The sequence below is a fragment of the Danio rerio genome, chromosome 4 (assembly GCF_052040795.2).
Source record: "Danio rerio strain M-AB ecotype USA chromosome 4, GRCz13ab, whole genome shotgun sequence".
Classification (NCBI taxonomy): Eukaryota; Metazoa; Chordata; class Actinopteri; order Cypriniformes; family Danionidae; genus Danio; species Danio rerio.
The window spans coordinates 58,205,624-58,217,419 of NC_141024.2; the positions used below are offsets into that span (position 1 = coordinate 58,205,624).

General features: G+C 35.9%; 1 long non-coding RNA gene and 1 pseudogene across 2 annotated transcripts in view; both read left to right on the plus strand.

The window, feature by feature from the left end:
• LOC148682208 (uncharacterized) overlaps positions 1-11,796 on the plus strand; it is a 286,875-nt gene that overhangs the window by 255,828 nt on the left and 19,251 nt on the right. The gene's annotated exons all lie outside the window — the stretch shown is intronic.
• On the plus strand, positions 6,032-8,289 carry LOC147844989 (tripartite motif-containing protein 16-like; annotated as a pseudogene). Its single transcript, XR_015482270.1, has one exon. The product of XR_015482270.1 is annotated as a tripartite motif-containing protein 16-like (transcript).

The window sequence follows — 11,796 nt, forward strand, 5'->3', positions numbered from 1 at the left end:
AAACTTGCCTGGCAGTTTCATGTATTGGATAAAATGACAGAGAAAATAGACATAAGATCATGTTTCAGTGCAACTAAACCCCAAGTACAAAAAGTTCACAAATTAAGCAATTTGGCTTTAAGAATGAGTTGTTAAATTCTAATGTCACATTATCAATCACAGCAGGGCCGGCCCGTGGCATAGGCAGTATAGGCAATAGCTAAGGGCGCAGTACGTCCAGGGGGGCGCCAGAAATGGGGGAAGAAAAAGAAAGTAACTTCCACTATGCCTAAAACAAGTTGGTATGACTTCAGAAAAGAATAAGCCCACATTAATTTAACTGCATAGTGCATAGCCTACTAAGTAGTAGTAGTATAATAATAATAAAACCTACTCGCCTAAGACGCCCCCCTCCAAATAATTAGACTTTAACTGCTACGGTGTTCATTTTTTTTGATGGGTCAACATGCTCAGTATGTCAAAACGTCCCAAACAGTCTAGTGTGCAGGGGAGGCAAAAAAAAAATAAAAGAAGAGGAGGAAAAACGCGACAAAGACAGAGGTAATTTTACAACAAAGATGATTATTTTACTGTATCCGTGATCCGTGATCGATGAAGCCATTAGCTTGACACATACTTGTCAACTCTCCGGTTTTCCCTGCTATCATCACGTTTAAGTATTTCCCTGTAGTTGCCCCGTATGTCTAAACTTTCTATGAATAGTGAAAGTACCGTCAAAACAGAGCCGATTTCAAATGTGTTATAATTGCAAGAGCTGTGCAAGAGAATTGTGCTTTTGCTTTATTTTGGCTTGAAAGCACGTTGATAAAAATGTCTGCATTCACTTTTTTTCCAGTTAAAGCTGTGCGGCGATCGACACAACCCCTTAATCAGTGTATGCATGCAGTCTGACTACTGGACGTGCTCTGTATGATAAACTGTTCCCAGATCCGCTTCTGTACTCGCAATTTAAAGATGAGCGAAAGTTTAGCATACTTTGGAGATTTAGGTGTGTTTAAACAGACACATACATTTAATATGTAAACATGTTTGTTCTGCTTGTATTATTTTAAACACTTTTTTTCACTAAATAACTGTAGTAATGCTAATCAGTATTTAAATACAGTAATAAATGAATAGGATTTTATATGGGATTTTATAATGGGATTTATTTTCTGTATAGGCCATTGATTTTAATAGGCAAAATATTTTATGTTATTGTTAATATTTTCTAATGTTTGTTATCTCTTCTTTTTAAAGCTAATTGTTGTCCCATATTTTTACATCCCAGTGTCGACAGGTATGGCATAACATGGTTTGCTAATCAACAAATAGCAACCTCTTTGGTTGCTATTTTAAGACTTGCTGTCTTTTTTTTAGTCTCTTTGTGCAAAAACGACTTGCCCTCCTTTCACTATTGGCGCTGTGGCTTAGTTGGTCAAAGCGCCTATCTAGTAAACTGGAGATCCTGGATTTAAATCCCAGCAGTGCCTAATGTACAGTTGCCAGAGTTGCTTCTTCTTAAGATTTACAAGTGTTCATGCAGCGAGCTATTTAGCAGTGTGTTTCTTAAAAAACTCAAATCCTTAAGAACGCTGCTTGTTCAAGAGGGCTTTGGACGATGGCTTTATATAACATAGTGTGGTAATGCCTAACCAATTAGACTTTAATATTTCAAGACATTCACACATGCAGCGCTACCGCTGTAAGTTTTTTTTTTTTTCTTCTTTTTTTGATTAAACACTTAGCCCCTGTCTGACGCTGTGGTCTAGTTCAGGGGTTTTCAAACTTTTTCAGCTGAGGGCCCCTTTGTGTAGGGCGAATTCTTTCGGGGACCCACAAAAATTAAAAATGACGCCACCCCCTCAAATGAACAACTGTACTTAAATTTTTTTTATTGTATTATTTAATACATTTATATTATTATATATTATTCAATAAATTTATATTATTCACTATCTGGATTAATTTTTGTAAGATGTTAGTTGAGTTGACATGGTTTCAGTGCTTCAATCTATTGATCAAATCTTTATGCGCAGTGTTCATTGTGGTCTGCTCTCACTGGATTCCATCAAGCCATATTTTGTGTTCGAGTCACCACATTTACACAGTTTTTTATGCCATTTTTATGCTTTTTTTCTGCCTATGCACAGCTAGACTCTTCTGTATTTACCCTTACAGCTGAGAGTCTAAATGTATCCAAAGATTTAAAGCTTTAAAGTTTTAAAGAGTTTTGTCATTCATCAGCCTGTTGACAGTTAACTGTACTGTTGTAACTAGCAATACTACAATAGAGGCTGTAGTGGTTCAGTGTGTTTTGCTTATTTTTATTCTTTTTTTTTGTGCACATCATAATTTACTCAGGTCGACAATCCTAACTTACACTGATAAAAAATAATTTCCTAAATGCAATGTAGAATTGGGTATTCAAGTTCAAAAAGCCACAAATTTTACTTTGCTTAATTTTAGAAGCTTTGCTGACTTTAAAATGTTCATACCAGTTTGTTCTATTAATAATAAGACTGAACATTACATTTAAATTAGTTACACAAATAAATATGGGAAAAAGTGGAACATCTTGAAAAAAATGCATTTACATTCAGAGTATTAAAATTTGATCAGGTATGTTGAGCTCCATTAAATACAGAGCACTAATACATTTTAATATTTAATAATTAATTAGCCCTATAACCTAACACAAACAGATACATTATCATTTTTATAGGCTATAGTGGTTTTATTCAGGGTGTATACAATTTAGTTTTTTTTAATCATCCAGTTATGAACCAATGTGAGTAAGAGGTCCACTGCAGAGCTCATCCAGCTGTCATTAGTGTAACAGGAGTGAAACTGAGAACTCGCTGATGTGATGACAGGTCCATTCATTGTTATTGCAGCACTTTTTGCTTTACAATTTTAAAATGTTTGTTTGCCATGCTGCAAAGAGGACCATCTGATATGTGTACAATGCAAAGTGTAAAGCCTGTCGCGGCGCGCTGTGGACGAGGTGCAATGTTTTGCCGTGTCTTTAAAATGCTATTTGTTCCCTATGAGTTAAGCCTGCGCAAAGAGGCGCGCACTCTGCAGTACCCAGCTGATCGGTTACTTAGGAACGCAAGCCATATACAGGGAAGTGCTTTTAGCCTCCGATAGTGTTCTTATTGATCATGTATTTTAACTGAAATATTGTCAGTAAATAGACCTGAGCATTCATTTAGTTGTTTAGCGTAAAAGAGGTAAGCGTAAGTGAAAGGTAAACGCCATCAGGTGCAGCAGACAAGCGGCAAAAATCACAGGAAGCGGCCGGTAAGAAGCGCTTATTCAATAAAAGTCCCGGTGCACAGAGGCGGGCCGCTGCGCTTCTTTCCCTTTCACGAAAGTGTCAACTGCATTTAAATGCAATAAGCACAAAGCTTCATTTTTGCAGTACTTTTGAGCTCAAATTATAATAAAAAATATATTAACCTTCAGAATGATGCGGGACACAAAATTCATCCAGTGGGCCCATTGATTACCCCTTATCTAAAATTTCTTTGCGGCCCCCCTAGCGCCATCTGGCGGCCCCCCAGGGGGCCGCGGCCCCCAGTTTGAAAACCCCTGGTCTAGTTGGTTAAAGTGCCTATCTAATTAACAGGAGTTCCTGGGTTTGAATCCCAGCAATGCCTAGTATATAGCGAGATTAACTTTTATGGGCCAGAGAGTACCAAAAAGTGCTTTCTGTGGAACAGTGCTGGAGGTAGCAGAGCACTCAAGCTCTCTGGCGCCATCAATAGTGCGTTGGACTTCTAGGCTGTGAGCTGAGTCATTTAAAGGTTGTGGGTTCCAGTCCAACCAGAGTTGCAAGTTTTGCCATTTGTCTTCACTGACTTAGGTGTGGTGCGTTTCCATCATTTTATGCATCTGTCCATCCCGTTTTGCTTCTTTCTTTCATTGCTCAGTGCAGGCTCAGATACTAGGGTACCCTACAATGATGCCGATGACTCAATTGAGCTGTTTTAAATAAGGGAGATTAGAAAACGGTGCAGGGCTGAGTGAGCTAGAGGAATGACTCAAAGGCAACTTGTGGTTTTGGGCAAAAGTGTCTACCACCAATTGTTTAGATCAAGCCTTTTGGATTTGTCGGACAAGAGCCTCTTTATGCATGAGCAAAGTCACTGAGTAGAAAGCATAGTAAATTTTGCTTTCCCCCACTGTCTTAGATGAAACTGCGTTTGAAAGTATCGTATTCAGAGGTTTTTTCTTTTAGTGTTAGGACTAAGTTGGCCAGAGCACCTGTCCAAATCCAAACTGCACCTTTCCCTCAGATTATGGGAGAGTGGCTTTCTGATCTGAAACTCTTTCAATGGCTCATAGCATATGTTTGTCCTGATTTCCATTTTCCGAGCTGACTCTGGGTTTGGATGTAATTGAACTGGAGGTTACTAAAACACTTTACACATGATTTAGGATAGATTAAATAAAAATAAATTCATTTTTTGCTTTGATCTTGAACAGAGGCCAGGTTACCGGTCAGGTTTAAGGCATGATCATCCAGACTCTAAAAGACCACGTCCATCTTGTCAGCATTTTCTGCATCCTGACATGCTGTTTTTTTTTTTTTTTTTTTTTTGTGTATTGTTTTTTTCTTCTTCGATTTTTGTTATCATGCAAATAATTCCTACAATATATTTTTGTGGTGCTGTGGCTTAGCTGGTCAAAGAGCCTGTCTTGTAAACAGGAGATTCTGGGCTCAATTATCAGTCCAGTTGGTGCATGTGCTTGTTTTATAGAGCTTAACGAAATGAATTATAAAATTGTATAGCTTTTAGGCGTAATGGATAGTGCAACAAATTGAGTTAAACAACCTTCTTTGGTTGCTATTTTAAGACTTGCTGTCTTTTTTTAGTCCCTTTGTGTAAAAACGTCTTGCACTCTTATCAGCATTGGTGCTGTGGCTTAGTTGGTCAAAGCGCCTGTCTAGTAAACAGGAGATTCTGGTTTCATATCTCAGCAGTGACTAATGTACAGGAGCCAGGATTGTTTCTTCTTAAGAGTTGCGAGTGTTTATGCTGTTTAGCAGTCTGTTTCTTAACAAAACTCAAATCCTTAAGAACGCTGCTTGCTTAAGAGGCTTTTGGACAATGGCATTATATAGCATGGTATGGTAATGCGTAACCAATTGGACTTTAATATTTCAAGTCGAGACATTCAAACATGCAGTGCTACCGTTGTTAGTTTTTTTTTTCTTCCATTAAACAATTAGTCCTTGTCTGCAGTGAGCTTTGCTTTTATGGGCCAGAGAGTACCAAAGAGTGCTTTCTGTGCAACAGTGCTAGAGGCAGGAGAGCACTCAGGCTCTGTTGTGCAATGGATAGCGCATTGGACTTCTAGGCTGTGAGCTAAGGCCAGGGTTTTAATCGGGCCGGGCCGGGCCAATCGTCCATAAGGTTGAGCAATGAGGCTGAAATCATGTCGCGTTTCCACTTTCGGGCTAGTAGCTCACAGCACGTCACGCAAGCCTGCCCCCATAACGTCCCCCGAATCAAACGTCACACAACCCTCCCACTTCAGCGGGAATCAGGCAGAAAAAGCACACCATCACATCCTCACGAAACCATACAAATAAAGACAACTGAGACAAACAAATGACACGTTACTGTACAACATTACATTGTATGTCTATACGCACAAGCCTGTGTGTTCTCATTCATTATATTCATTTACTCACCGACTGACTGAATTTGAAACTAATTTTCATGTGAAGCAACACGCCCCTAAAACAGCGAGCTGTGTACACGCCCCCAAAATGACACATTATAACACATTATAATAAAAATCTGAATTGTGTTTTGAACTGAACCTAAACTGGCACACTTAGAAGAACCATAATAATAATGTTAAATCATAAAAAGGGGTAAACTATGTGCCCTTTATGCAATGTGTTAACTTTATTCATTATTCAATAATCATCAAGATTGATAAAAAAGTTAAACACATACACTCAGCAGTGAACGTGTGCGCGCACACACACACACACACACACACACACACACACACAGAGCTGTGGTTGTAAATGTGTGTGTTCTTGTGTTCAGATGTCTGTTTCCGCACTCTGGATCCAAACACAGCACACACTCGACTCATTCTGTCTGAGGAGAACAGAGAGGTGAAGAATGTGAGAGAGAATCAGCCGTATCCTGATCATCCAGACAGATTTGATTATTGGTCTCAGGTGTTGTGCAGAGAGAGTGTGTGTGGACGCTGTTACTGGGAGATTGACTGGAGTGGAGATAATGTGGATATATCAGTGTCATATAAGAGCATCAGGAGGAAGGGAGGAGGTGCTGAGTGTTGGTTTGGAGGTAATGCTCAGTCCTGGAGATGCTCTGCTCTTCCTCCAGTTTCTCATTCAGGCACAATCACACATACACTGATCTCCCAGTGAAGCCGCTCAGCAGGAGAATAGGAGTGTTTGTGGATCACAGTGCAGGAACTCTGATCTTCTACAACATCTATAGAGACACAATGAGCCTCATCCACTCAGTCCAGACCACATTCACTGAGCCGCTCTATCCTGGGTTTACTGTTTATCCTGGATCATCAGTGAAACTGAGCTGAAGACTGACGAGAGATTTACCCAGAATCCTCTGCAGGAGCAGTCAGCAGCAGTGTGTGAGTGTGTGTGAGAGAGAGAGAGAGAGAGAGAGAGAGAGAGAGAGAGAGACAGACTGTGTGTGTGTGTGTGTGTGTGTGTGTGTGTGTGTATGTTTGAGTGTGTATGAGACAGAGAGAGAGTGTGTGTTTAATTGTCTGTGAGTATCTGTGTGTGTGAGTGAATGTGCGTGTGTATGTGCATGTGTGTATGTGCATGTGTGTGTGAGAGACACAAAGTGTGTGTGTCTGTAGGTATATGCTTGTATTTGCACGTGTGTTTGTGTGTGTGAGAGAGTGTGTAGCTGTGTGTGTGTGTGAGAGAGAGTGTGTGTGTTTGTGAAAATAATAATAGGTAAAAGTATATTATTTAAGTATTATGTGGTATACTGTTTAATAATTTTAGATTTGTGTATTGTTTTTTTATAATGCACATTATCAGTGAAGTGGTAATATAGTTTGTATTTACATTAGACAAAGTGACCTTGTAAAAACACTTTAGACATATTTTTAACACTTTGACAGCTAGGAACTTGACTTACTTAAAGTCATTAACTATACTTAGCATTTAACACACTTAATCAATAAAACACCATTTAACTTTAAAACAATAATTTGTTTATTTCTAATCAGGAATGTTTACCCCAAATCAGATTTTATTTAGAATTACCAAGTGATCAGGAAATATCATTTAAAGGAACAAAGTACCCATAGATAATTTGTATATTATTGAGTTTTTTTTTCTGTGCCGAACCTTTTCTGACCTCCACCACATGGGTCTTACGCCTGTTTCACACCGCAAGCGTCAGCGGCGCGTGAGCAGCGCGTGTGTTTTCGGCGTCCATGTTAACAGATTAGAGCTTTCATACCGCACGCAGCAGCAGCGCGTCAGAGCGAGGCGTGAGCGTCGCCGAAGCAGCAGTGCAGCGATAGTTTCGGCGCTGGGTCTATTTTTGACGTGCTGCTCACGCTCAATTAAAGTGACAGTGCATTGATAATGACCAAAACACATTGAATGACAGTAAAAAGTAGCAATTTTACCCAATAAATGCGTTAATAATGTCAAATGGTTTATATATAGTCAATCAAATGAACTTAAAACAATTTAAAACGGCAACAAAACATTTATTTAGGCCCGAACTACAAAACCAAATGTAAAACTATTTTACTATCAGTTTTGCTTAAGTTGCACACTAGTGTTGTAGGAGAGGGGAAATAGAATATTTACGGGAATTGTAGTCCATAGCGAAGTGTATTGTGGGTAGTGTAGTTCGACACGCATGCTGGATGATGTGAGCTCGCTGTGTTCTGTGCAGCTGAGCAGAGCAAGAAAGTTTTAATCGGCTTTGTTTTATGTTCACTCGAATTATTCCTACCGGGAGCTGTTTGCACTGTGAATCTGACAACACGAAAATGGCATGCATTAATTACTTTTGTCCGTCTCATCATCTGCACGAGCATGAATTAACGAGCTGTTATTCTGCCGCTGGACATCACTGAAGCGGAGAAATTAACACTAGTTTGATCATGTATAAATATCATTATAACTATATTGTATAAATATGATTATAACTAGGTCTACAGCAACCTGATAATCAAAAAACAAATGACATGATATCACAGGCGATTGTCTTTGACTGTAGACACTTCTCATATAAGTTAGCTTTAGAAGCATACTTGCTCTTCAAAATTTGTAAAATAAACATTTGCAGGTTAATGAAACAGCATAGGAGGGGCCTTGGTGCAGATGAAAAGTTTAAAAAGTGTATTTGTATATAGAGAGACATGGGTAACTAGATAGAATAGACAGAGATAGGTTGATCTCAGCAGCAGCTGGCGAAGAGCTGCGCGCTGCAGACGCAGCTGGTGTGAAAGGCAAACGCCTGCGTGCTTCTACTGCTCGACATACGCGCTGCTCACGCTCTGCTCACGCGCCGCTGACGCTTGCGGTGTAAATCAGGCGTTAGGTAGAGGTGCAGGACACCCTGTTGTAAAACACCCAACATTCTTGTTTAAATTAGGTTTGGAGAATCTGGTTAAAATCTGGAAAACTTTAGTTAAAAAAAAAGAAGTTAGTTTTATTCTGTTTTAAAATAATATCTCTTGCTATGAGTTGTTTTACTTAGTTCATTTTTTATTTTAAAAACTTTTTTGTTCTTCATTTTATAGATGTCTTGTGTTTTTAATAGTTTAAGAATAAGTTAAGGTTTTCGCCTTTTTGTTCCAAAAACACTAAATCGTATTTGTACTGTTTAAACATAAAATTGTTTCTCGTTTTAGAAAATCTCTTGCTATAACAATGTTTTAACTTAGTGCATTTTTTATTTTGTGTGAATAAATTACATTGATTTATATTATTTATATAATTTGTGACAAACAATTAAAATTAGTCAAATAATGATCTTACTGTGTTTTAGTAACTTTGTCATCCTGTTAATCAAAGAACATTAGTCAAGTCAAGTACATGGTAATGTTAGTTTTGAAACATATGCTTATTTATTAAAAGTTTCATCAAATTTTGTTTTAGACTTTAATTCTTTCAACATTGTTTAAACATATAACATGGTTTACATTTGAACATTCCTGCCCCTTTAGGTTTTAGGGGCAGGTTTATGGGCGTGGCCTAGTGCCATTTCATTCAGTTTTTCATCTGCAAAGAGTGAGGACACTAACATTTGGTCTCTGTGTAAGATAAATCTCTATTTTTCTTTAATAAAAAACTTGCATTTGCAAACAAAGTCTGTTGAGGTTAACACCTAACAAAAAGATTTTAATGTTAAACATTTAAACTATATTGTTCTAATCATTATATCTTTCTTCCAAAACACTATAAGTTACACTTTTTAAAAGTATTTTTATTCGTTTTTTTATTGTGTAGTTTAAAGAAATATTATTTTGAAAAAGCCTCTTTTCAGAAAATATCTTGCGATACCTCTGAAAGGTTTTAACACTTCTTAAATACTTTTACGAAAAACATGGACTTTGTCAGACACTAATGTGCATTTAGACTAAGGCTGTATTACTTTTTAAGAATGCCTTATCAATTTTTAAATATTCCTAAATACTTTTCTAACTAAAAAACACCTGAAACTTATTTGTTCAGTTTAAAAACTAACATATAGTTTATCTTTTCAGAAAATCTTGTGATATATCTGAAATGGTTGAACACTTCTTAAAATGCATTTTAAACACAAAACTTGTTTTGTCATATGAACTAATGTTTAATGTGTAATTAGACTTTTGTTAAAGGTTGTTAGACTTAAAAAAAACAGTTTAACAATATTGAATACGTTGTGCAGTTTTTACTGAAAAAAACACTAAATTGTAATTATTCCTAATTATTATTATTTTAACATTTTTATTTTAATGTTTTTAATAGTTTAACAATAAGTTAAGGTTTTTGCCTTTTTGTTAAAAAACACTAAATCGTATTTGTACTGTTTAAACATAAACTTGTTTCTCTTTTTAGAAGATCTTTTGTTTTTTGTATTAAATTTTAACTCATTTTAACTATATACATCTTTTTAATGGTTTAACAATACCTTTTGTTCTAAAAAAAAAAAAAAAAAACACTGAATCCTATTTGTATTGTTTAAAAATAAACTTGTTTCTCTTTTTAGAAAATCTCTTGTCTTTTTTTATTAAATGTTAACTCATTTTAACTATAGCCTATATTTTTACTGGTTTAACAATACCTTTTGTTCTAAAAAAAAAAAAACACTAAATCGTATTTGTATTGTTTAAAAATAAACTTGTTTCTCCTTTTGGAAAATATTTTGTCTTTTTTATTCAATGTTAACTCATTTTAACTATATATACATTTTTACTGGTTTAACAATACATTTTGTTCTAAAAAACACTAAATCGTATTTGTACTGTTTAAAAATACACTTTTCTCTTTTTAGAATATCTTGTTATAAAAATTTTAACAGTATTTGTACATTACTTTAAAAACATTATTGTTTTGTCAAAAATATTAATTTTAACTAATTTTAACTATAGATACATCTTTTTAATGGTTTAACAATACCTTTTGCTCTAAAAAAACAAACCAAAAACATTAAATTGTATATGTAGCCTACTGTTTTAAAAAATAACCATACTTTAACATTGTTTCTCTTTTTATATCGCTTGAAATTGTTTAACAGACTTAAAATACTTGGTACATTTTTACTTTACAAACAATTTTAACCAGTTAGACTACAGACGTGTTGTTTTTTTTTAATGGTTTTATGTTTTTTATGATGTAAATTAAATTACTTTGTTCCAGTTTGTATTGAAATCAACATAAAACATTTTTACAAGACTAAAAGAATACACTACATTTAGCCTACTATGATGACTTTGTGTCTGAGTAGTGTGATGAACAACTTTTCCTGAATAAAAACAACTTTGTCTTCTTACCAATACATTGTTTAACACTTTGAAAACGCCAAAACGTCATTTTGAAAAAAGAGATCTTTTTCGCATTAAAACGCCCCAGTGCTCCGTGTCACTGAAATGGAAGAAAAACGGAGAGATCTGAAATCCGAGCTGTGGCGGCCGACATGCAATAGGGCTATTTGATTGGGGCCGTTTCTCAATATCATGTAAGGTACACAAGTCCGCTCCGGTGGTGCATCCTTTCCTTTAAGTGTGTGTGCGCGTATGCTTGCGTGCGTTGCCTGTATGTCCGTCTAAGAGTGAATAGGGAGATTCACTTTTAAACTGTTTTACAAAATAAATAATAATTCATTCTATCAAAACAAATAAATATGTTAAATGAAAATAACACATACTTATTTAAATAATAAATAAAAACTTACAAACAATCAAATCTCTTATAACAATATCATACTATTTTGTTTTTTATCACATAAATTCAATTGATCATAGTTATCAAATCATTTTCAAACATAGGCCTATTATTTTCGTAAAACTTAGTAAACAAGTATTTGTGAAAAACATTTATTTGTTTAAAATGTTTTATTAACTAGTTAAATTGTTTTAAAACATTTTGTATTTTTACTTTCAGCATTGGTTTCAACCTAGAACCAACCCCCTTTCTGCCTTTTCGTGATTGGTTGGCCGAATCTGGGGGTGTGGTTAAAGGCGGGGTTGGAGGCGGGGTTACGTGTGTCTCATTGTTTTTTCATGTTTTAGTCATTCTGTATTTGACATCAGGAGAGAGTGGTCGCATTTTTGACT